The sequence below is a fragment of the Rhinolophus sinicus genome, chromosome 13 (genome assembly GCF_057876585.1).
Source record: "Rhinolophus sinicus isolate RSI-liver-muscle chromosome 13, RSI-T2T, whole genome shotgun sequence".
Classification (NCBI taxonomy): domain Eukaryota; kingdom Metazoa; phylum Chordata; class Mammalia; order Chiroptera; family Rhinolophidae; genus Rhinolophus; species Rhinolophus sinicus.
In genome coordinates, this window is record NC_142513.1 from 52,981,778 (window position 1) to 53,006,957 (window position 25,180).

Genomic DNA, 25,180 nt, shown 5'->3' on the forward strand with positions numbered 1-25,180 from the left:
GAGTTAGATTATATTCTTTACAGTGGTGTCCATTTCAATAGAGAGAACTAAATATTTTTGGAAAAGTTTGCTCACGTTAATAAAAGGTTGGGTGTTTTGTTCTGCACGGTGACGCTATGTCAGAGAAAAAAGAGAGGGTCGGATTCTGAAACATGGTGACAGGAATGTGGCATCCCTTTCTCCACTGTCAACTTTCCTAAAACAAACAGCTGCTAAGGCTCAAGTGAAGTCGTAGGCGGGGTTGGAGCTTCTGAGGAAGGAAAGAATTGGTGTAGGAGCCTTCTCTCTCCCACGAGGCCGGGGAGATTTTCTTCTGTATTTTGTTCTAGAAATTCTGTCATTTTAGCAGTTATGATGAGGTCCTGGGTACATTTTGGATTTCTTTTTGGATTTCTTTTTGTGAATACCATTAGGGAAGGGCCTAAATTCACTCTCTTGCATATAAATATCTAGTTATCTCAAAATTGTTTGTTGAAAAGACTTTGCTTCCCCATTAAACAGCCTAGACATTTTTGTCACAAGTCACCTGACCACACATGTAAGAATAAATGTCCGTCTTCTTAATTCTGTGGCGTTGATCTGAATTCACATCCTTATTTCAGAACTATATTATCTCGGTTATTGTGGCTTTAGAGTAACGTTGTGAAATTAGGAAATAGAAGTCCTCCAATTTCGTCCTTTTCCAAAACTTGTCTTATCTATCCTGGATCCCTCACATTTTCACACTGGTATACATTTTAGAAAAGGCTTATCAATTTTTACAAATATATGCTGTCATTTTGATAGGAAATGTATTGAGTTCATAGATCAATTTGGAGAGATTTGTCATTTTCTAACTCCAAAATCTTATTGGCTTAATACAACAATGTTTATTTCTCCCCCCCCCCACGTGTTATCTGGGGCATAACAACAGGTGGTAACATTGTGTCTGCCCTAGGAAGCTTCTAGTCTATTGTGGACAAATTGCATCTCAATATGTTTTTCCTGCATTGACTCTTGCATGTGCACACTCAATTTTGGCACTAGGGTTGGGAGTAACCCACGCTACCTTGCAGTGGAGAAAGGGGAGAGGACAGTCAGAGAAAGTTTGCAGGAGTGATGACCAAGCCACATATTAAAGGAGAGTAGAAATTTAACAATAAGTGACACGTGGCAGAGGTGGTTGTTGGGGGTTGTGGGTTGGCAGGAAGCTACAGCAAATGGCCGAATCACAGAGAATTTGTATTCTATGCAAAGGCGTTTGAACATTTATTCATAACACACAGGGGAGCTATTGAAATATATCAAGGCATTGGGACAGAGGCGGAAGAGGGGCGAGAAGACAAATTCACTGTACAGAGCGAAGAATGGCACAGAGGTAGATGGGGTTAAAAGGAAGAAAGCTAGACAACAGGGCACCAAAACAATAACCCATCAAGTACATGCAAGTTACCTAACATGCTTTGTTTCTTTGACACTTAGGGTGATTGCTTCCCCTTTCATTACTTCCAGAATTTTCCTGAGAAGTCACGTCATACCTCTTGACTGTGCAAATCTTCCCTCTTCGTAGTTTTATGTTTGCACACTGGGAGGGTGGCTCATATCTAGCTTGCTCTTCATGAAGACCAACTTTCTCGAATTTGACCAACCAGTTCTCTTAGCAGCCTTTCTTTTTATTTATCTGGACCAAAGGTTTAAATTTGAGAAGACGGTTTGTTTGAAATTATTTCAAAATGAGGATTGTCTGAAAATTACCTTACAATAATGAGACTTCAGTTTTCTTTTACCCATGTTTTTTCTACCTGTTCTGATCAAATGTTTTGTCTCTCCTCTTAAAAAGGAAAAAAAAAAAAAAAGATGAAAAGAGAAAAAGATAAAATCCTAAACAGTTTATTAAGATTGGCCGTAATTCAAGTAAAGCTGATATGTCCCAACCCTGACTCTAATTAAGTTTGAATAATTGTGGAAATTATTTCAGAGGAAAGGAATCTACTAGAAGAAAAAAAATCTCATGACAACTTCTTTGTAATTATTGGTCTATTCGCTCTTGGTGTACTTACGTGGAGAGTTCAAATGACATTTCCCAAATTGTCATCTTCTAGACACACTAGATATTTGAGCCAGCTTGCATATGAGCAGCTGTCAAAACAGATTTACCTAAATTGAAATGCTTTTAATGTCTTAATATTCTCACACTGTCCTCTTGACTCAGGTTTGGGTATCGAGAACTCCATGATATGTCTTAAAGAATTTACAAGGAAAATTGGCTCGCATACAAGGAGGACAGAAAGATTCGATTCCTAGTCTATCAAAAAAAGTCTAAATATAACCCTTCTCCAACACTCGGACGTGTCTGTCGTCATTCTCCTTTGTTAAGGAGTAGCTTTCACAGCCTAGCCTGGAAATAACTCCAGTTGGAATAGCTTCAGACAGGGGTGAACATTGATAAATATGCTTGAGCGCCGCTGAAGGAAGGAATCCGTGAGTGAGGTAGTCCCAGAAGGAAATAAGGGACCTGGAGACAGTTTCGAGCATACCAGCGTCATAGCACACGGATGGAAAGGGTGGCAAGTGTGGGCTTCTCACACAGCACCAGGCTGTCTCCGTTACCCAGATGCCACAATTGTCTGCTCTGTAATAATCACACACTTGTCTGAATGTGTCACACAATCTTCACAGGAGAAACCACTGTCCAGTTCACAGGGAGACAGTCTGGCAAAGCCGATCAGATTACTGCTGTCACGATTTCAAGCAAATGAACAGGTTACTAGATTGTTCACCTTGTCTGACACCCGTGTGAAATTTGACAGCCCAGGCGTCAAAGGAGAAAATACATCAGGCTGATTTGCAAAGAGCTCACCTGAGATGACTCATTCAGTCTAAAGGGTCTTTACTTAAGTGACTTGTTCGCAATGAGAAACTTCCCTGGGGGCAGCTTAGCGTTTTCGCATGAAGCATGGTTGCCGTTGCTGCGGGAGGTCCCTGGAGTAGTTAGGTTCTGGGCTAAGGCTTTGGAAAAGGCACGCTGACTGTTCTAACCCAGTCAAGTTACATTCTTTGTACAAGGGCTCCCAGCCCCACACATAAGCTATGCCTTCCCAGGCATCACCAGGAAACCATAGGCCTGTCTATGGGAGAAACATCTTGAGTGTCACTTATTATATTAATATCATCACAGCTTAAGTAAAGGGGAAAGGCAAGAACATTCCTTAACACAGTTATTTCCTCCACATCCTAGCCCTACACTGGCCCAGCTCCCTCACCGCCATTTAACTGTGCCTATGGATTTCAAGGGTTTCTGGGTGTGTGTGTGTGTGTGTGTGTGTGTGTGTGTGTGTGTACACAGCACTGGTCCAGGGCTCTCTGTGGCCTCCCGTTACTCCCAGCAGTGGTTTCCTGTCCATCCTACCTCATCACCCTTTAGGTCTCAGATTACATGTCATGTCATTCGGGATGCACATGGGGGGAGCGTATGGCCGTAAGCCCCCAATGTTTGCTAAGTCTAGGATAACTGACTTTCTCTCACATTGTCTATACGTGCTAAGGGGGTTCTACCTCCTCTTTAATTCCTTCTCTCTGAAAACTCCCCAATTCTTTTTTTTTCCCTTTAAATCCCCAACACAAATTTTCTTCACTACCCTGTTTCCCCGAAAATAAGACCTAGCGGGACAGTCAGCTCTCATGCATCTTTTGAAACAAAAATTAATATAAGAGCTGGTCTTATATTATATTAGACCAAGTCTTATATTATAGTAAAATAAGACCGGGTCTTATATTAATTTTTGCTCCAAAAGACGCATTAGAACTGAGTGTCCGGCTAGGTCTTATTTTCGGGGAAACACGGTATCTGGCTGGCTGCCCACATTACACTTTCCCAGTGGTTGGACATTTGGAAACAGGGTGGTGTGTTTAAAAGATCACAGATTTGGGAGGCAGCTCGTCATGTGTTTGAAAACTGCCTTGGCTATTTCATTGCTTTGTGACATTACGTCTCCACGCTAGCTGAGTTGACACCTATATTGGTACCTGTATCAGTCAAACTTCCAGAGGAAACATATGGTACATTTGGATTGGGTCATTTGAAGAGCAGGGGTGAAGGAAATGGTTTTTTATTTATGGCAGAATAGAAGGTAACACACATTCATAGAGACAAGAATCGTGAATAGATACTAAATCTATGGTATGAAATGTTTGGGATTATCTGCGTCATCTCAAAATATCGCCACCTAGATTTCTTATTAATTACAAAAGTACAAAAGAGATCTTTACAATAGGAAAATCATGTGTAAACAGCCTAAGTCACAGTGTCACATACCTCCTGATATGGTTCACTGAGGACACAGTGAAATTACTTCCATAGGGTTCATGCCAGAAAAATGCACCCCGAGAATCAATATATAAGGAAACAATGAGACAGCCCCAAATTAGGGGACTTTTTAAGTAAAACCCCTGGCCTATACTCTTCCCAACTGTCAGTGTCACGAAAGAAAAGAATGAAAAAAATGAAGGAACCATTTCTGTTTTAAAAGAATATAGTGAGACATAACAACTAAAGGAAATGTGTGATTCTAGAGGGGAACCTGAACTGAAAGGAAAAACGAATTGAGAGAACTGCAGAAAATTTCATTTGGACTTCATATTAGATAATACTGTTATATTTGTGTTTAATTTCCTTAGTTGAGTAATTGTACTGTAGGTGATGTATTCTTTTATGAGACTATCCTTCTTATAAGAGATCCATGTGGACACATTTAAAAGTTTGTATCTTCTGTTGTTATGGGTTAGCAAAATAATAATAGTTAACGTATAGAAAGGATTTGGCTGGCCTTTGTCCCTGGATCTTAGTAAGTAGACTCTCAACACTTAGAATTTCCTTTATTTGGGAGTCTCTGTCCTTATTATGCACGCGATTCTGATAGTTGATGCTAACTTGGGGAGTCAGGGGGGGCACCTAGGCAGTTCATGCTAATGAGGTTACTCAAGATGGAAGATGCTTGTGCCAGAAAAGGCCAACCCTGTGATTAGGGGCTCGGGGCTTTGAACCACAGGGTATCTGCCCACACTTTGGTTGGCGAGTGGGGCTGAATATTGTCATATAGCCAACAATTCAGTCGATCACACCTGTTGAATGAAGCCCCCATAACAACAATGGACATTAAACCTTGAGTGAGCTTCCCTGGTTGGCAGTACTCTTTGTGTTTGCCACACATTGAGGTGCCAGCGGGCGACATGTCCCCAGAGGCGATGGCGGCTCCACCTTTGGGACTCTCCCAGACCTTGCCCTATGTGTTTTCTCCTCTGGCTGTTTCCGATCTGCGTCCTTTTGCTGTAATAAAACTGTCATCATAAGAATAGAACTATCCTGACGTCTGTGACTCAATCTAGCAGGTTATCAAACCTGAGCCGCTTGTGGGAACCTCCAGGTTCGAGGACAACTGATCAAAGGTGGGGATGCCCTGGGGACCCCTCAACATATAACTGGTGCCAGAAATGAGCACTGCTGTGAAGAGCTGTGTCCTCGCCCTGTGAAGTTTGACCTAACTCTGGGTTGTTGGTACTAATTATTGTAGTTTCATTGTACTGTTTTGTTTCATTTTGTTTTTTTACAAATTTCTGTAAATTTTATTTTTTCTCAAAACAAATTTTAAAAAAAATGTGCAAAGCTCTAACTTTAGGAAGTAGGAAAAACACCTAAAGACCATGTTCAGTAGACTGTTTGCCTCTCTAGCCATGTCATATCAAACTCTGAGATTTGTCTGGTGAGGTGAACAATTAGTGTTAGGTTAATTTTTCTCCTGAAGTTAGGTTCTTGTGATTGATAAAGTCTGTTTTAAGCCAGTTTGAATTTATGGGTTTAAAAATACCAAAAATTAAATATAAGAGCTAAAACCATGCTGTTACTATAATATCATAAGAATGAATGAACTATCCAAATTGGGGGGAAAAATAAAATTAAAATCCTAAGACCATGCTGAAAACAGTATCCTAAACGATGAAACACAGTCAACTAATAGAGATGTTTAGCCATCCTAAGGGATTTCAAAAATCTGTGCCTGGAACATAACGGATACTCAATGAGTAGTAATAGTAATAAATAGCAGGCAGGAAGCGTGAGAGACTCGAGGCAATGATGATTTCAATAATTCTTTCCTTTGGCACAGCACGTTTCATTCTTAAAGCTAAAAAGAAGTTTATGCCGCATAGTCTCATCAAGCTGCAGTGGGTAACTGGGTGGACAGTTCCAGTGGTCACAGCGATACCAGCGAGAAAATGACCCAAAATGAATAGCTTCCCAAGGTACCAGCAAAGTACTAGCCAGTTCAATCGTGTTTCCCACCATGTCACATGGGTGCCCAAATTGAGGAGTTTGATAACTCTTCTTATAGAAATCAAGGGAGAGAGAGCAAGAGAGACATGGAGAGAGAAGAGAGGGAAGGATGGAGGGGGGGGATGGAAGGAGGGAGGGATGGAGGGAGGGAGGGAAGAAAGAAAGGAGGAAGGCGGGAAGGAAGGATGAAACCAAGCCTTTTCTTTGTTCAAAATATATTACATGAACAATTCTCAAAACTTCAATTTTAATTTCTTTCAACTTTCTACACTGCTATGGCTCCACCGCTCACCAGCAACCTGTTTTCTCGTGTATAATGAGTTTTGTCCTCCCTATGCTTTCTTTGTCTACATCAATACCTCAGGCAAGTGCTTTTTAAATAAATTTCATAAAATCTTGTACATGTGTCATGTAACTTCTATAGTCGTAATGCGTCGGACTCGATTGAATCTGGTTGCATGAATGCAGGAGAGATTATGTACTCTGCTCCATTCTGTCTTTCTCTCTCCTCTTTGCACATTATATATGGTATGTGTTGTATTTCACATCATTACATTGTTATGTGGCTGTCATTCTGAGTGTTTTCAGCAAGGAAAACCAATTCTGTTTTTCCCCTTAAGACAGTCAATTGTCTGACAAGCTGATTTCCTTTCTCGGCCTTATAGGTACCAGCTTAAAACATCAGAATATTTCAGCTGGACTTTTTAATTATATACCTTAGCCGACCAATGTATTCCGGAGCTGTACTTAAATATCCAACCTGAAAAGGACTGAATAGTGAATTAAAGTAAGCTACTAGCTAAAGCAACTTGGCTTGGTGTGTCTGCCATAAAAAGTGACAATTTAACTAGTTTGCAATCCTGGAGCTGTTCTGAATTATTTCCCTCTGGTATGTTTCTTATTCTTTTTTTTTTTTCATAGTTATGGTGCATGGACAGTCCAGGGGACATCCCTGGTCTCTATGAAAGGATGTCTTCCACCAGCCAGCACTTTAATCCGTATACGTTCTGTGCCTGATGACATGTATAAGTTATAGCGCTGAGCCTGTGGCTACAAATGCTCTGTCTGGGACTGTCCTGGACACCTGACACCACGCGGCACATGGCCATCATTAATCTATGAGTTCTCTAAGACAAACTTCAAGAAAGGTGCCAGTGGGGGTCGCGGATTAGCTCAGAGCGGGGTGCTGATAACCCCAAGGTTGCCGGTTCGATCCCTGCATGGGCCACTGTGAGCTGCGCCCTCCTTAAAAGAGAGAGAGAGAGAGAGAGAGAGAGAGAGAGAGAGAGAGAGAGAGAGAGAGAAAGGTACCAGTCAGAGTGTGCAGGCCCACCCCTTCCCGCCATTCTTAAAAATATTTCAGTGTGAAAAAATATATATTTTTTATTTATTCATTCATTCATTCATTCGTTCATTCATTCATTCATTCAGTGTGCCAGTGAGAGAATAAGATTGTTAAGGACGACCTTGACCACTCATGGATCAGTTGGTCAGTTAATGAATATTAGTATTTGTTACCCCAATTACCATTTTAGGAAAAACAAGTAATGGGCCGACTTTGGCCATTCACCTGCCTGTGGCTGCTCACGTCCTATCATCTGTCCTCACCGATGCACTGCCGGCCTCCGTTGTGTCCACTGGCTCGGACCGTTTTCAGAGGCTCCCAGAGGGGCTGAAATCAGCACCACACCTGGAAGGGTGGGGAGGATTTAGAGACACGAAAAGCAGGAGAAGAGTGAGAAGCGTCTGAGGGGAAGGGCAAAGGGACTTGTGTGCTGAAGCCTCAGACCACAAAAGGGGCAGAAGGGAGTTCAGGACCCTGGACAGGTTCACGGGACCCAAACACAGCGGTTGCTTGGAGCGAGGAAATGCCCTGAAGTGCTCAGCTTGTAACTCTTCAGGCCAACTAGTGGGTTTTCATATACATTCTTCTATTTCAATGCTATCATCTAGTACATCGTCTAAGACATATTTTAATTGTTTTTCTGCTATTGTGGCTCTTTCGGATTTTTGGGGCTTTTTGTGTCGTTTTGTTTGTTTTTGTTTTGTTTTGGTTTTTTTGGAGGGAGATAAGTATGAGGAGAAATGTGTAATGGTCAAGTTTTATGCCATATCAATAACTTTGCGTAGCAGGCAGCAACAAGAACAAATACGATTTGGAAAAATGGGATCTGCTGAGTGTTTGTGTGATTTACTCTTGAATGCAATGTTGGCTGAAAGCAGAAAAATAAATATTTCATTTTTACCCAGCATCGCTTCAAAAGTAAATAAGACGCAGAGCCTTCTAAAGACAATTGCTGTGGCGGCATGGGGTAGATATAATGGGCTTCAAGCCGCATAAAGTTTAAGCTAATATTCTTGAGCTTAGGACTTTATATCTTCCTCTCCCCTGAAACAGCCCCCTCTACGATCCCCACTGGTAAAATCATCTCAGTGGGTTTTGCAAGCCAGTGGAAATAAGTGTAGGTTCGTGTTAAAGCTCCGACTACATATTAAAGCCAAATCGACACCTTTTACTAATAGAGATGTTCAAAAAAGATAAAACCCCACGAAGCCCGGATCCCGGGTTTGCCGCTGCTATTTCAATTCAATTACAGTGATGGTATTACTGCCGATGAGGGAGGGGGTGGTGTTGTTCCCCGGGGGGAGGGAATGCAGGCCTTTAAGCAATCGTGTAGAGCAAGCAGAACATCTTAGAGCTGGGGAAGGAACAAAGCTCAGCACTGTCGGGGTATTGATCTGTTCCAGGAGGGTGCAGGGGGCTGCAGTAGGGTGAGTGTCTTCCCCGCTGGGTTTAGAGCGGTCTGAAAGAATGCAGTATTGATCTGGCCCCGTTCCTGAGAAGGAACGCACAGATAAGCCCTGACTCCAGGCCACCAACCTTGAGAACAAACTGTTGCAAAGATGCCCCCTTTGCTGAGTATCCAGTATCAGAGCTAATGTGTGGAGGATGATTAGAAAACACTTCAGCCCAAACCCCAGGGGAGCTGACCGGGGCCCTTCTTCCTTTCCTAAAACACCAGCATCTCCAAATTCTAAAACAGTTCAGACAGTGTTATGAGTGGAGAGGAAGGGAGGGCACTGCTGAAGTCCCATTGGCGAAGCTGTATTTTGTGGAGGAAGAAAAGGGTGAGTTTCTGAAGTTTTGTGTGTTTGTTTGAATCCACTCAGGGCCTCATGACATCCTCTTTTACATGGAAAGAATAATGCCAGTTTTGTAGATTGTGGTCTGGATTCAATGCCGTAAATGAACCTGCTCAGAAAACGGTGGGTCTTTAATACTCAAGGGTAATGTTTGGGAGGAAGTGAGAAATCCATTTTCATCTCCTCGCTGCTTTCTCTCTGAAAGACAGTCTCCCAGACCCCAAATTCCATAAATGAAAACAGAACATTTTTTTCCCAGGGAAAGGAAAACATTCACAATACTCACTTCCGGAGCTGTGTGTACAACGCCCCCTTGCCACGTTGGTCCTCGTATGTGACCAAACCTCAAGTTCCAACTTGGAAATAAAAATAAACCCCACGGAAAAGTCTTCATTTACATACCACTCAGAGCCTCACAGTTTCCTGGTGGAAATGACTGTAACCACAGGATTTCACATGGTTTCAACCTCCAGCCACAAGTGAAAATTGGCCAGATGTTACTGAGAAGTTGGGGAACCCGGCTGTTAGCTGGCCATTTATCTGGTGTGTAACAAGATCCAAGCACAAATTGATTTGGACTGGGGACTTTAGGCTACCACAACTTCATTTTGGCCCATGTTAAGGATATTCCATTTGCTAAGGAAGAGGTCTCCAAGTTTATCTCTCCTTTGGGCAATATTTCTGCCTCAGACTCTAAAACCTGGATCCCCTCCGCAGCTTATAAGGGGCAACATTACCTCTCAGAATGTCCTCCGTTTTACACACAACATAACCCAATGTCACTGGTAGCAAAGATTTTATGAATCACGTAAAAAAAAAAAAAAAAAGATTTTTGGTGTCCTGTGTGTGTTTTTTCTTTCTAAATCAGTGTCAGTTCGCCATAGCTGTAACATAATAGCTTCTTCAGTTTCTGAATCGACTGTGTTGTATAAAATGGCCACTTCTCAGACTATTTAAAGTATTTTGTCATTTTAACAGATTAGACCTCAAAAGAGGCAGGGAGATTAGAGGCAGGTCCCAGCTCTGAGATGGCTTTCTCCAGGACAGAAGCGAACTAGAGCAAACTCACCACGAACACGTCGTAGGGACCGAAAGATCGTCGTTGTGACGGCAGGAGCATCTTACAATTTTCAGAGCGTTTTCCCGCGCGTTGTCTAGTTTCTACCGTCCTGCAGGCCTCGGAGGTCGCTGTGCACATTCCTTCCGACTTCATTTAATCAGCATCTGCTTGACCAGGGCTGGACTTTTTCCCCGGTGAATGGAGAACACCCGGGAGTGAGGCGAACTGGCCAAAGGGACCGCAGAGGTGGCTTGATTACCCCAGGATCATTTCATCTCTCTTAGCAGAAGTCCCCTGGGCCTGTCTCCCAGGACACAAACTTGCCTTTGTTCATACATCTCGAATGGAAAACTTCCCTTCAAAATTGAACTCGCCTCTGAAACACTTAGAGGAAGTGTGGCCTTCCATTGTGCAGTGTGAAATGCAAGGTATTTGATCCTTTATTCAAAGGCTAATAGTTAATCTTCGAAAGCTCCGAAAAGGTATCTTTGAAGTTCTGATAGAATTTTTAAAGCCAAAGAAAAATGACACTCGATACGTCTTTGCTTTATTAAAAACATGAAGTAGGTAACACACACGTACTTAGTCCCACCCTTATTTATCACCAAAGGGCATTACGATCATTGATTTTCTGAAATTTATCCATAATTAAGAAGTCGTTGTAATTATTCTCCTTTAGGGAGGACGTGACTTTCAAAAATAACGTGTTGTGTGACCAAGGTTCTGGAACTACAGAGGTAGAACTGGGAAGTCACTTTAAAAGGTCTTGCACCTGAAAAGTGCTACATGCTTTGTAAACAGACACCCCGTGAGCCGCTGGCAGCTGGGTCATGTGGCCGCAGCCATTACCCATGTCCTAGGAACACCATGGGCCTGTGATGTCTTTCAGCCTTTTGTCTCCCCCCGCCCCTGGGTTTGCTGTTCTAAGAGAAGTCAAGGTGAAGGGATTCAAGCCTCTGAAGTCGGGCCAAGGAAACAATCCCCTTTGCCAGTGGTCAGTAAAGAATCCAAGGCGACAGTTAAAGCAGAGCCATTGAAATGAACAGCCTCAAAGCGGGCCAGGGCATGAGCACCCCCTCAGGCGCCCCCCACACATGCTCCCTTCTGGTTGCCAGGCCAGCAAGGTCAGCCCATCTCGATGGTGCTCCCTTTCAAGTGCACAGGATGAACGCCAGCAGACAGGTTCCGCCTGACTGCTGGTGCACAGAAACCCCTCAGAGAGAGACCCCCCCTGGCCGCCAGAGGGGCCAGGACCAAAGCAGAGGTCAGGCGCTTTATTGCACAGAGAGAGAGAGAGAGACAGACAGACAGACAGACAGACAGACAGAGACAGCACACTCTCACACACACACTACAAAGGTGAGGGGAGGCTTTCAAATCCGGGAACATTACATGCAGACACACATTAGGCAGGAAATATAGCAAATAGAAATAAGAGAGACCATCTCTTCAGAAGTCATCAACTTATAAGACACAGACTATTGGTGGCACCACAGTTAGAAACTTCTGTTTTAATCCAATCTCGTTGTTTTGGAGGAAGAGAGTGAATCTGGTGGTGTTTATGCTTTTGCACGTAATAAATGATTCGGCCGCTAAGGTCTTCTGTCGAGGCAGATGTCTTCCCATCATTACTTGACACAGGAAAAGTAGAACATAAAAGTTGCTGGAAAATGCTATTCCTATTGTCGGGTAGAGGATTTTCTCTGCAACAGATGCACGGGACTTGTATTGGGTCTTTTGTTACCTGAGAAGCTTATGTGATGGTTAATGAGCAGAGTTAACAAAATAACCGCAGTTCGTGACCGTCACTGGCAAGTTCTGGAAGAAGACTCAACATTTGGCCTCAACATTTCCCATCTGCAAAATGGAAGCAGTTGTGTTTCCTCACAAAGGGCCTTACTTATGAGCCAGTGACTAATGAGCGTCCTTATACTACCAAGCAGCTCTTGGAACTTCTTGTAAGATATCGTAGCTGCTAAGCATAAGTGTAGTACTGAGAAGTTTTGTTCCATTCCGTTTCTGTGTCTACTGAAGGTCTCTGCGTTGAGAGAAATTATAGTCTCGCGTGCCCCAGCAAGCCATGGGCTAGATAGAGCATGAGTTCCCATAGTTGGGCTGATTGAGCTTAGGCTGGAGAATCGATGTGGTGGGAATACTGAAAGGGAGACTCAGGAATAATTCCTACATTTGACAAATTGTATTGAGCTCCCACTTTACATCAGGTTGTGGGGACATTTAAATGTGATGCGCTGAGTCCAGCCCTTGTGGTGACATAGGACAGGTCATTCTACTTGCGTTGGGTCGCATACAGGAGAAATGATGGATATTGATGGAGCTTATAGAAGCAAACCTAGGCTGAGGAAAGGGACAGACTTTAGGAGAACAGATGTCCATGTGATAAGGAAAGAAAACGAATATACAGGTGGCTTAGCGGCCTGACGCTACTTATTATGCTATGATTATTACGTGTATCTACGATAAGTTTTCAGACTCTTTCCTTTCCACCCCCTCCCTAACTTATTTACCTTTAGTTATCATAGCACACTAGTTAGATTTCAAAACTCTCTTTCAATTATATTTAGAAATCCCAGTAGGGAAGTGTTCTCAATAAATTAAGATTTTTGGGGGATCTGATTAAGAACAGAAAAATAATTAATTATATTTTGACATTATAACCAAACCACAGAAAATAGCCCCCACTGATTTTAAAACTGATACTTTGAACCATACATTCAACTTTTATTTTCAAAAGCACTGAGTCTGTAATACCTTACACCTTGCTATCGTTTCATAATTTATTGTCCTTATGAAATTCTGTGACTATTACGACCTAGGCATAGGTTTTAAGCAGAAATGGGGTCCCTTTTTCCGCAAAACGTAGGACATTAAATTCTCCCTTTATTGAGTAGCTATGGCTTAAGGTGGTTGCAGGTATAGTCTTTTTGGAAGTGGGAAATATGACTTTTAAAATGTGGAATTTGAAGATAAACTATGAAACGTCGACTTGCCAACTTGCAGCATATCAAAATGTCAGCTCAGCACCTCGAAGAGTCTAAACGGATTATTCGGCCCAATTTTCTGTGTGCTTAATGCCATATCCTGGCTTAAAGTCAGGCCTTCCTGAAGAACAGTTAACTCTTCCCTCACACCATGGTTCCCTCTCATGCAATAAAGTTACCATTTCCTACAAGAGATTCAAATAGTCTGAAATAGTTTGCTCAGCTTTGAGGGGATCCCTGGCTTGGAAGGTAGAGCTTACGTATTGCGATAACCTCAATCATTTGCTGGCCAGATTATACCAAAGGCGCCCCCACGCTTCCGTCAGTAGGGCCTAACAAGAATGGTATAGGAATATTCTTAGCATTCTCCCAAAAGGGACAGTGGCCTCAATCTCATGACAACCTCCTCTACGCCCATGGGCATTGCATAATGGCTTTTGTGAAACAGCATAGATCTTCCACCGTGACCTTCAACCTCTGAAGGAACAGGTATGTCACATAACACTTGGAAGGGACCTCAGAGGTGGTCCAGTCTTGTTTCTGTGTGATTCACACATCCCCTCCACTATTCTCCTAATTGATGGACTCATGTCTCTGGGTCGCTCGCTCTGAAAGAACTGCACACGTAGAAAGCCGCCTGTTTTTGTGTTTGCTGCAGCTGATAGGAATTTCCTCCTTATACTTTGCCAAAATCAACCCTCCAAAACTTGCACCACTTGAGCTACCCCCGTACCAAAGGGCTGCATAGAGTAGAGCTAATTATTTTCCCACAAGACAGCCCTACTAATATTTAATGAAATCATTCTTTTGTTTATTTAACCACGTGCCAGGCACCCACATGAGTCAGGCACCCATCCAGTGGCTGGGGATAGCAGTAAACAAAACTGCCAGAGTCGTTCCCCTGTGGGACTCACTTCTGGATTGGGTGTAGAGGGAGGAGATAAGCAAACACATAAGTGAAAATGTACAAGTGTCAGGATGTAATGTACAGCATGCAGAACAGAGTCGCTAATAGTGTACTTGCTGCGGATGGTGTCATCTGACTTACTGGGGGGATCGCTTCGTAAGTTCTATATATGTCTAATCACTATGCTGTACACCTAAAACTAATATAATATTGTATGTCTACTGTAAGCGAAAGATAAAAATATGAATAAGCAATGCAGAATGTCAGGTGGAGGAAACTTAGGCAGAGGAGACTGCTCGGGAATTCTGGGTGACAGGCTTATAAATGAGCAGAGACCCCAAGGGGGGTACTAGGAGGAGACTGACCCCTTCCACTCTGGGCTGGGAAATAAATAGATCCTGTTGATTCCGATGGGCTGGCCGCGCTTCCTAGCTCTCCGCATGGAAGGCTGTGGGCGTCAGTCTTGTCCGGGTGGTATAAAAGGGAGCTTTATATGGTGAACAGTGTGCCATGGATGCCAGACAGGGGTGGGCAGTAAACATTCAGCATAAGCGTATTGCAGACCTGCAGTGTACTTGCCGCCACCATGGTCTTCTCTCCTCTGGCGTGGATGCCTTCATTCTTTTAAGTGAATCTTTTCTTTTATGCCCTTTTCCATCTGTGCCATAGGTGCCCTGTTTCTAGAGCAAAGGTTAATGTCTCTTACAGAGAGAGAGTCAGGGCTGCACCTTGCAACTGAGGTGCGGTGTGGTCGGCGCAGAGAAGACATAGCATCTCACAGCCCTTGGTCTGGACTCTGCACTGAGCCACCTTCCGTCGAGGGCCATAGTGATTCGGCTTGGGAGGACTTTTCATCACATGCCTGTGCTTAGGGCTAAGTGGCTGCCAGTGTGACAAGTACCCGAAAGGCACTTCTTTCTTTCCTTCCTCCCTTGGCTGAAAACTCAATGTAATATTTAAAGAAAGCTGTGTGCATGAAAGGACCATTTTTCCAAACAGACCCCAGTCACTTCAGTCTGCAAATTCTCACACACAGTGTAAAACCAGAGTTTGACGTTGTCCATTCCTAACAAAAGGTTAATGCTTTAAGCTTTAAAAAAAAAATGGATCTGTTGGTTGGTAATTGGAATAAACATTCAAATTTGAGCATCAAATTTCTCATTAGTTTCACATCAATACCTGTGCTGGAACTATGGATCAGTGAACGGGGCCCCACGCGGCCCAAGTGGGTTCATTAATCACTGTCCCCTCAGATGACCGTGTAAGCAGACAGCTGTGGCAAACAGCTGTCTTCTGGTGCAACTCCTCTCGTATAGACAGTGGAGAAACTTTTTGCCTGAGTTTGCTGTTGTTTGAGCTGGAAGGCCCACTTGTGACAGCTCCAGAAGCAACTGGGTCTGAGGTCACTGAAGCATTCACATTTGTAAATGGTCACAGATAGAAAGGTTGGAAGCCATTAAGGCTAAGTTTCCGTATCTTATCTAACTTATCACCAGGAAAAAGAAATCCGAAGCTATGCATTTCAAGTCTGCACTGTACTGGGTGAACAGCTACAAGTCTAAATTGAACTCTCAAAACCCTTTTGTTTCTTCTGCTTGCCCCAAATGATACGGCCTGACTCCTTAGTTCCCTTGATTTCCAATTATAGATAGTTACCTTTATTTTCATATTTTCAGATAGACTTGGCTGCTCGGAGAGATGAGAATCCCCGTGCAGCTCCAATTGTCCATTATATTGAAGCGAGGACTCCAGTAATTGGAGCTTATCCTGTTGTAATATATGCAATCAGGAAATTCGAAGCGGCCTTGATGGCCCCTATAATATTTCCCTGAGATGCTCTCTGATCTGTCAGGGCTTACAAGTTCATCCACACAGCAGTGACCTCATGTGGCAACCTTTTTCCATCCGCTAGAACACTTAGTAGTAACATGAGAATCTGATTATCTTCTCTTAGGAAAAAAAAAAAAGAAGAAGGAGGTGGAGGAGGAGGAAAGACTAAGAAAAACAACCACACAAACACCAACTGAAAAGTTCTCTCTCTCTCGGAAAGAGAACCACCAAGAGAAATAGACACACCCTGGAGAAAATAAAAATCACAAAATCCTAACAATTGTTTTGTGGAAAGGAAGTGGGTGGGAGTTTGTTGAGAATCAAGGACTTAACTTCCAGGCTTACATGTTTCTTGGAGATGTATTTGATGTTTTCTTATGAAGGGAGAGAGAAGGAGATGTCAAAAGTTCAACTCATGAAAACTTTCATTTTTCTTATTAACTCGCAATCGGAAAAAATGCAACAGAAGGGGAAGGAAAGGAATGAATGTTTCGGGGTACTTCTTAGGCAAACCATTTATAGTTGGGCTTTCCTGCTGTGCGCTCAGGATAGCTCCGGATTAGGAACCCTACCCCCAAGTGAGAGGAGGCAACTCAAGCTCATTAATTCATATCCATTCATTCAATATTCCTGTATCAAATTTGTGTGAGAAACTGCTACGTACCAGGTGCGGTTCCAGGCCTTGGGAAACCGATCAACACGGCAGAAAAGAATCTTGGGCAGAAACAGGAAATCAGCCAGCAAACAATAAAAGATCAGCTAGTAGTAAATGTCAGTGACAAACATAAAATAGAACGATATAAAGAGAGATTGGAAGTTACCTAAGGTTGTGTGGCGTTGGAAGGCACAAGATGTGGGGTCCTGGAACCCACTTCTGTAGGGCTACAAAGCCCTAGTCTTTCTCCCAGTCCCCACTTTATAGGGTCATCATGAAATGCATCACTAGTTGTGTAAACTATAAAATCAAAAAGATATGTAAAATAATGCTATGGAGCCAGGATAATCAAATATTTAATTACAAATTTTCTGTTTCTACTTGGGCCTCGCCAAGTTGGTTATCTATCCAGCTTCATTTCTCCGGATAATTGCCCAGGTTAAACTTCGGTTGGAAATAGCCCTACCACGAGAGCATTCTTTCTAGACATTTCCTCTTCCTTAAAATTACTGTAGTTCCCCCTTTATGGAAGTGCTGTGTTTTTTTCTTTTCCTCATCATCGAGTCTGTCTTACTCTCTTAAAACCCAACTTAGTCTAGTGTAGTAAAATTACATTGGTTCTAGGAGTAGAACTTTATGTTCGAGACAGTGAGGGGATGCAGTGAGAAGCAGGGTGGAAAAAAGATTTATAAAATATTTTTAAATGCCAAAAGGAAAGACACACCCAGAAAGCCTTAGAGAGTTGAGCCATCTATGCCCAGTGGGGTCTATTAATGGAAATTGTTTAATGAGTGTCTTTTAAAGTAATTACCTATTAAAATACTAAACACTTGAATTGAAACTTGGGTCTCTTGGAGCATTTTCTAAACTCTTGACTAAGGGGATGATTTCACTCACTACTGAATTACAACCCCTTCTGACACTGATTGTTTCAATTCCTCCAACAAAACCATCAGCAGTTTGTTCTTTTATAAATCCAGCGAACTGAAGAATAACCCGAGAGTCAAACCAAAGTTGATAACCTCTAACCTTTGAGATTTTTACAGACCTGTTGACAGAAAATCCGATATTTATATTTTCCCTTTTTCCTTTTGTGTCCTTACCAACTTGTCTGTATAATTGGTCGTGGGAGCTCATCAGACAAAACTGTCTTTGTTTTACGGCATATATGGAGGAAATTGCTAGGCAATAAATATGAATACAAAAAGTATTAAGAAGGCTCAGAGTTTGAAATATGTTTGCTAATATTCTACTCATAAAAATGAATTACACTATTTTCCTGGAATGTTCCTCCTGGTTCCTGTTTTTGCTGAAATTCCAAATATGGATCCAATTTCTCCCTTAAATTTGAGTTGTATTTCATCCCATTGGCTTCCAACTTCAAGGATGGAATTAAAGAGAATTCTTCATAGTGGATTCTGTTGACTATAACAATAATCCATAAGCATTTGTATAAATGAACCTAGTGAGGAAATAAGTACACGTGCATAAATTATTTGTACATGCAATTTTTATACCTATAAATTTTGTAAAATATGTTATTTTATTATGAAATTTCTGACAGTTGTATCACAGGTGTGAGAACCTAGAGCTACAAGAAACAGCCCCAGATGCATGGAATTTAGAGCTAAAAGAAACTTGAGAAGACATCTGGTTTAATCCTCTCTCTCTAAAGATGTAGGAATCAAGATCCAAAAAGGTCACAGGCGTTGTTTCCGGTCACACAGCTAGTTAGGGTAGAGCGCAGACCTTCTGACTCGTGCAAAGCAACAAGGGGAACCTTCTCTACGTTACTGGTGTGAAGTTTCTTTGACCTAATGAAACAGTCTTACTTAAGACTCAGGGAAATATTTATGTAAACAATTCTCATTGAGAAAAGCTCCCACCAACTAGGAAACTGCATATTACGGACCGAATACTTATGTCCTCCCAAATTCATATGCTGGAGCCCTAACTCCCAGTGTGGCTGTATTTAGAGAAGGAAATATTTAAGATTAATTGAAGTCATGAGGGTGGGGCCCTGATCGGATGGCGTTAGAGTCTTTATAAGAGACACCAAAGAAATGTTTCTCCTCTCTGTCTCTCTCTCATTCTCTCTCCCCATGTGCTTCCCCCTCTCCCTCCATACACAAAGAAGTGATATGAGTGCACAGCAAGATGGCAGTCACCTACTAGCCAAGTGGCCTCAGAGTGAAAACTACCTTGCCAGAACCTTCACCTTGGACTTTCCAACCTCCAGACTTGTGAGAAATAACTTCTGTTGTTTAAGCCACTCAGTCTGTGCTATTTTGTATGGCAGACTCGCACATTAAAACAATTCATGTGAGATTTACCTAAATTTCCCACTTTTACATAATAAGAACTTATTTCTTAGTAAGCCCATGGTATTACATGAAAGAACAAAAGGACCTTTGCAAGACAGTGAGTGATTCTCTCACATGGTTAGGGACATCACTAGTTTGGAAAAGCATATTTTAACAGCTGCTACAACCCATATTCCTATAAGTAAAGTTCAACATATAGCCTCGATTATTTTCTTAGAAAAACTGACTGGAATTGCTGGGTCAAAGTATGCACATCTTGAGGCTTTGAAGGAGTACATTTGAACAGAAATATGAACTATATATTATACTGCTCCCCAATAATTAGCTTTGCTCAATAGGCCAGCATGTTGATGGTTAAGAGGCAGTGAAGAGGGTGGTTCTGTGCAAATCTTTCTCATAAATAGCTGCCTTTCACATTTAAGGAACTCTAATTAGATTGTAATTCCAGAGAACACTTGGAAATCTAGGAGATAGTGAGATACCAGGAGGACAGATAGCTTGCTTTCAAGTTTGTTTATTAAAGCCAAATGACCATCATATGAGGATACACAGCTGGTAGAAAATTCACACACACACACACACACACACACATACACACACACACACACACACACACACATTCTGTGACCCAATTCAAATGAAAGGCTTCTGTAAGAATAAAGAGAAGCAAGATTCAGGTGTAAGTATGACCTAAGCAATAGTTTCCTAAACTGGGACATTGATCTGACCATCATTGTTTTTCTTTTCTCCTTTCTTTCTCTTTCTTTCGTTCTTTTCATTCTTTCTTTCCCTCTCCCTCTCCCTCTCCCTCTCCCTCTCTTTCTCCCTCTCCCTCCCTCTCTCTTTTTCTCTCTCCCTCTCCCTCCCTCCCTGTCTTTCTTTCTTAAATTCTGGAAGCCATGGCCAGTTTTGTCCAAGGGTGCAATTGGCATTGCCCTCGGCCCCCCTTGGGGGTGATATTTGTGCCACACAGTCCAGTCTCAATCATTACGAAGTGACATGGTACTAATTGTATATTCCACATCGCTTCATACCCAGAAATTCTTCAAAATGATAACTGATGCATTTAAGCCTCCTAGAAAATGAACAACTTGGAGGATTTGGCTAAGAAACCTAGTCACCTTTTGAAAATCTTGGGCCCATAGCCACTTGGGGATTTTTTAACGAAAACGACGAGCTCTGCCTGCCTGAACCTTGACCGTCTCAGTCAGAGGCTCAGGAATTGAAGGCTGGATGATTTCACTGGAAATATCTACGTTACATGGAACAATAACAACAACAACAACATTGAGCTATGATTTAGAAAGTGTGAAAAGACACGCTCTTCCGTCTTAGGGCAGAATCTCGCACGTTAATGAACTTTCAAACCCGTCTGTTTCAGCACGCTTCCACACAAGCCTTGCCCTCCCCACCACTCTCCACTGCGTCTGCCTGAATCTACTAAGGAAAGTTAAAATTTGTAAAGGAGAGAAAGTATATCATCGAGATATCCTAATCCTCTAATTCCTTAGAGGAGTGAATAACCTTTTCTCTTGATACAGGAACTAGGCATTGATCTGTCACACTGTTTGTTCTTGTAGGAGCTCCCAGAGGCACACTCAGTTTGAACCGTTAAGGCTAGTTCATTAGGCGTCCCTAGCTCGTTTCTCGGAGAGAATCAAGATAACACTGTGGTTAGTTAATGGCTTTCTCTTGTTTCCCCCAGAGCCTGCCTGTCTGAAGCCTGCAGGCCCGAGAAGCTTCTTTCCCCCTTCTCTTTGCTATTAGTCACAGCTGGGGAGACTCACAGGAGCCCAGCCTGTTTGAAAACAGTCGGATCACGAAACGTTTGAGTCTTTCTGCTGCAAGCAACAAACTTGGCCTGGGCTGCCGTGAGGAGATGGGACGGGCGTGGGGGTGGGGCCGGCTTGCACCAGGAACGGAGGAAGAAAGGGAAAGGGCTCGGCTCCTCCCTTCACACTCCTCTCTGAGGGAGCCTGTGGGCTGCCTTGCTGGGAAGGCGGGCGGACTAACTTTTGAGAAGAAGGGCTGCCTCTCCAGGCTCCTGTCTCCTGTCTGATGCCCGCTGTGCTCCCCGTATTCTAGTAATGGGGTGGGGTGGGGGCTAATGATGACACCCTGGGTGTCGTGAGCTACCTGGGGCTGTGGCAGTTCTCCAAGACTCCCACCCCCACCCCCGTTCCTTCTAGGCACACTTTTTACAAAACCAGAGGGGAAGGAAAGAAAGAAAAGAGGGACGTCAATATTATAGATAAATTCAAATTCCCAAACCAAACTCATAGGCCTCTGTAATATCCTAGGATAGGACTGCTGAATCGAAAACAAGGCCTATGAACTATGGCCTCCATAGAAAGGAATGAAATCTTACCGTTTGCAACATGAATGGACCTAGAGGGTATTATGCTAAGTGAAGTAAGGCAGACAGAGAAAGACAAATACCATATGCTTTCACTTATATGTGGAATCTAAAGAACAAAAACAAAAAAACCCAAACAAACAAAATAGAAACAGGTTCACAGATAAAGGGGGCAATCGGATGGTTGCCAGCTGGGAGGGGAGTTGGAGTAGGTGAAAAAGGGGGAGGGATTAAGAAGTACAAATTGGCAGTTACAAACTAGTCACGGGGATGTAGATACAGCATAGGGAATATAGTCAATAATTTGTAATAACTGTGTATAATGCCAGGGCAGTACTAGACTAATGGGGGGATCACTGCAGAACTTATATAAATATCCAACCACTATGCTTGTACACCGGAAACGAATACAAAATAATATTGAATGTCAATTGTAACTGAAAACAATAAATAACTTTAAAAAGAAAAGGAAAGCAAGGCCTAAGAACTATGGCCTGGTGTCTCATAGCCCCCGTTCTTTAGTTGTTTAGTTGTCCCTCCGTTACAAAATCACCCCTAGAAATGCCACATCGTCTTACCTTTGGTCTCCGGCAGAGCCTCGGTGAGCAGCCAGCATAGGCGACATGTCTGCTGGTCTCTGGAGGGGCTGCTGTGCGTCTGGGCGCAGGAATGGTCAGCCATAGCCTACGATGCTGCAGGTGACAACAGTGATGTCATCACTGGTGACAAATGACCCTTTGTCACAGTCCCTGGTCCTGATTCATAACTGCTCCGGTTGCATCAGGTTTATGAGGCCCATAAACCTATATGCTTTGGGGTCGGGTTTAAATACAAGCCGGAAGGGTCTCATTTCCCTTTCTGGGTGTTTCCAGGATTCGTATTAGACTGAGAAATCGCACAGGAAAGTTTTATGAGGGATCAGGTCAAGCCCATAAAAGTAATGGGGTTCTTCGTGTCACCTCTTTCAGGGCTGTCTGAAGGTGGCTCTTCTCTGGGTCAGGTTTTTTCAGGCCATGCCTCTACTGCTTCTTCAGTGCTTTGAGAAAATTTAGGTTCTTGTTCTAAATTTGGAACATGCTACTCAGCGCTCGTGAGAGATAACAACACAGGGGGGTTACACCAACGTCCCGATTCAAGGGGGATGAAAGGCCAGACAAAACACGTTCAAACACATTTCTCTTTCCAAACAGCAAATATGTGTGTGTGTGTGATATTTCTAATTAGCAAGGTTGACCGCAATTACGTTTTACGTTTTCCTCTCTGTTCAGAAGTCACAGGGATAACAAAGACCACTTGGGAAGATAGAAAATTAGAGATCCACTGGCTGTCTGGTTACACAATAGAAAGGTGACCACCAGTAGTGTGTAGTGTGTAGTCATTTTATCTTACGTTGACTACTGGAAAGACATGGGTGGGTATGTGCCGTGTTTCAGAAACAGACCAACGTCTCGTACCCCAAACCTTCAAACGTGAGTTTTTTTGTTTTCTGTTTGTTTGCTTTTTAATTGTTTTTATTGGGGAATATTGGGGAACAGTGTGTTTCTCCAGGACCCATCATCTCTAAGTCAAGTCATTGTCCTTCAATCTAGTTGTGGAGGGCGCAGCTCAGCTCCAAGTCCAGTTGGCGTTTTCAGTCTTTAATTGTGGGGGGGCGGGGTGCAGCCCACCATCCCATGTGGGAATTGAACCACCAACCTTGTTGTTCAGAGCTCGCGCTCTAACCAACTGAGCCCTCCGGCCGCTCTCAAAGCAAATTTTTAACACTCACCCAGGAAGTTACAGAAAACTCACTGCTCTTGTCCCTTTATGGCAGAGGGGGGAAAAAGCAAAGATGGGTGTCAGGAGGTGTGACTTCAAATGAACCTTGGCTCCACCATTGCCTGGTTGTCAAACCCTGGGCAAGTCACTTAACTCCACGGGGTGTCAGTTCCTCCTCTGTAAGAAGGGTCTTAATATCGGCCTACTTCTCAGTGTCAAGTGCAGATGCTAAGGAATAGGATTCAGAGTGGGGTGGATAGCAGGAAAAGAAGAATCAAACAGACTCCTGGGTTTCTGGCTTGAACCAACACGTAAATAGCGGTGTCGCTGACTGAAATGGGGAAAAGGGAGAGAAGGTTTGGAGGGAAGAGGCGGTGAGAGAGGCAGTGAGTTAGCAATACTGTTTTTGGCCTGTTCCCTTTGCAGTACCTGATAAGAAGGGCCTGTTCCAACCTGTGTTCAGCTCTCTGCCCCCTGCCCCATCATCCCAAAATAGCGTGTTCGGTCATTTTCTACTTTACTCTGCCTTGAATTTTCCCATAATATATATATATATATACGTGTGTGTGTGTGTGTGTGTGTGTGTGTGTGTGTGTGTATAAATTGTGTTAGATTTCTACTTTTTGATTGTTTATATCCCTGTCCAGAATATAAATGCTAAAGGGCCAGTATTTTGTGTTGCTCCCTGTAGAACTTCTAAGGCCTAGTACAGTGCCTGGCATATCACTGACATTCAACAATGAATGAAGAAATGAATGAATGGATTTAAGTAGATACGTCAGTAAAACTGTTGAATAAAGGTGTTTTGGGGATCAGGAGTCAGGATAGAGCTAGAAATACAAACATTTCCTGGACGTCTGCAGTCAGATGGGAGTCCAAGCCACAGGGACGTGGATGGAGAAGGGCCGAGAAAAAGGTGGGGAAACACCAGCCAAGACACGTGGGGAACCTTGCCCAGTGCCCCAGAGCCTATGTGAAAGAGCTGGGTTTGCACTTAGTTGCTTGTTGCCTCCAAAACTGAGACGTTGGATCTATATCATTTTTCTTACTCTCCACTGGGGGAGGGGTCCTTGCTCAGGCCCCACCTCTCCAGCCTCCCTCACCTGCCCTCCAGCAGCCATCACATGGTCACATCAGAGACCAGCGTGGCTTGGAGGACTTGAAACATGTTTGCATTTGTAATGGGAGAAAATCTGTAATTGAAAAGAATTTATCTTTCACAGCAGAATTTTTGGCTTCAGCTGTAGATCATTCTCAGAGATCATTCAGTAAAACCTTTGGATTTCTATCTAGTCTCAGTGGATAGTTACCTGTCAACACTTATTAAAAAAAAAATAAAAAAATCCTGTTCCCAGAAGATTGGTGATCGGGCCGATTGAATATCTCATCCTAGTTTTCCTCCTCAAAGAGCTCCCCAGACTCTTTCCACAAGCAGAGCGATACCTCTCACCCCTCAAAAAAGGCCAGAATGGGGCCTTTTGGTAACGCAGCTGAATGAAACAGAGCTGATCTCCATGTTCTACACCAAGTACTTAAATGGAAAGCCGTTTGCTCCTGGGTAGCTCTTAGGGCCCCCTCCCCCTGGCAGGCATGGATACAGACGGATCTGGGTTCAGCTGGCTTCCCACCAGTGAGTTCCTGAGTTTGGGATGCTGGCAAAGAACAAACAACATGCTGTCAGGAAGTCAGTGCTCCTTTAAGGGTGAAAAAACAATAGAACGCCTTTTTCATTGGCTTTAGGGGACAGGCAACCTAACGTGGCATTTTTCCTAGAGTCTGTGATCAGGAGTTTCAGAAGATCTGAATTCATGACAAAATTAAGAGAGCATGAAGTTCAGAG

General features: G+C 43.0%; 1 pseudogene; it reads right to left on the reverse strand.

Moving 5' to 3' along the window:
• Positions 1–22,263, reverse strand: part of LOC109444956 (uncharacterized) — a 176,219-nt pseudogene extending 153,956 nt beyond the window's left edge.
• Between the last annotated feature and the right edge of the window lie 2,917 nt (positions 22,264–25,180).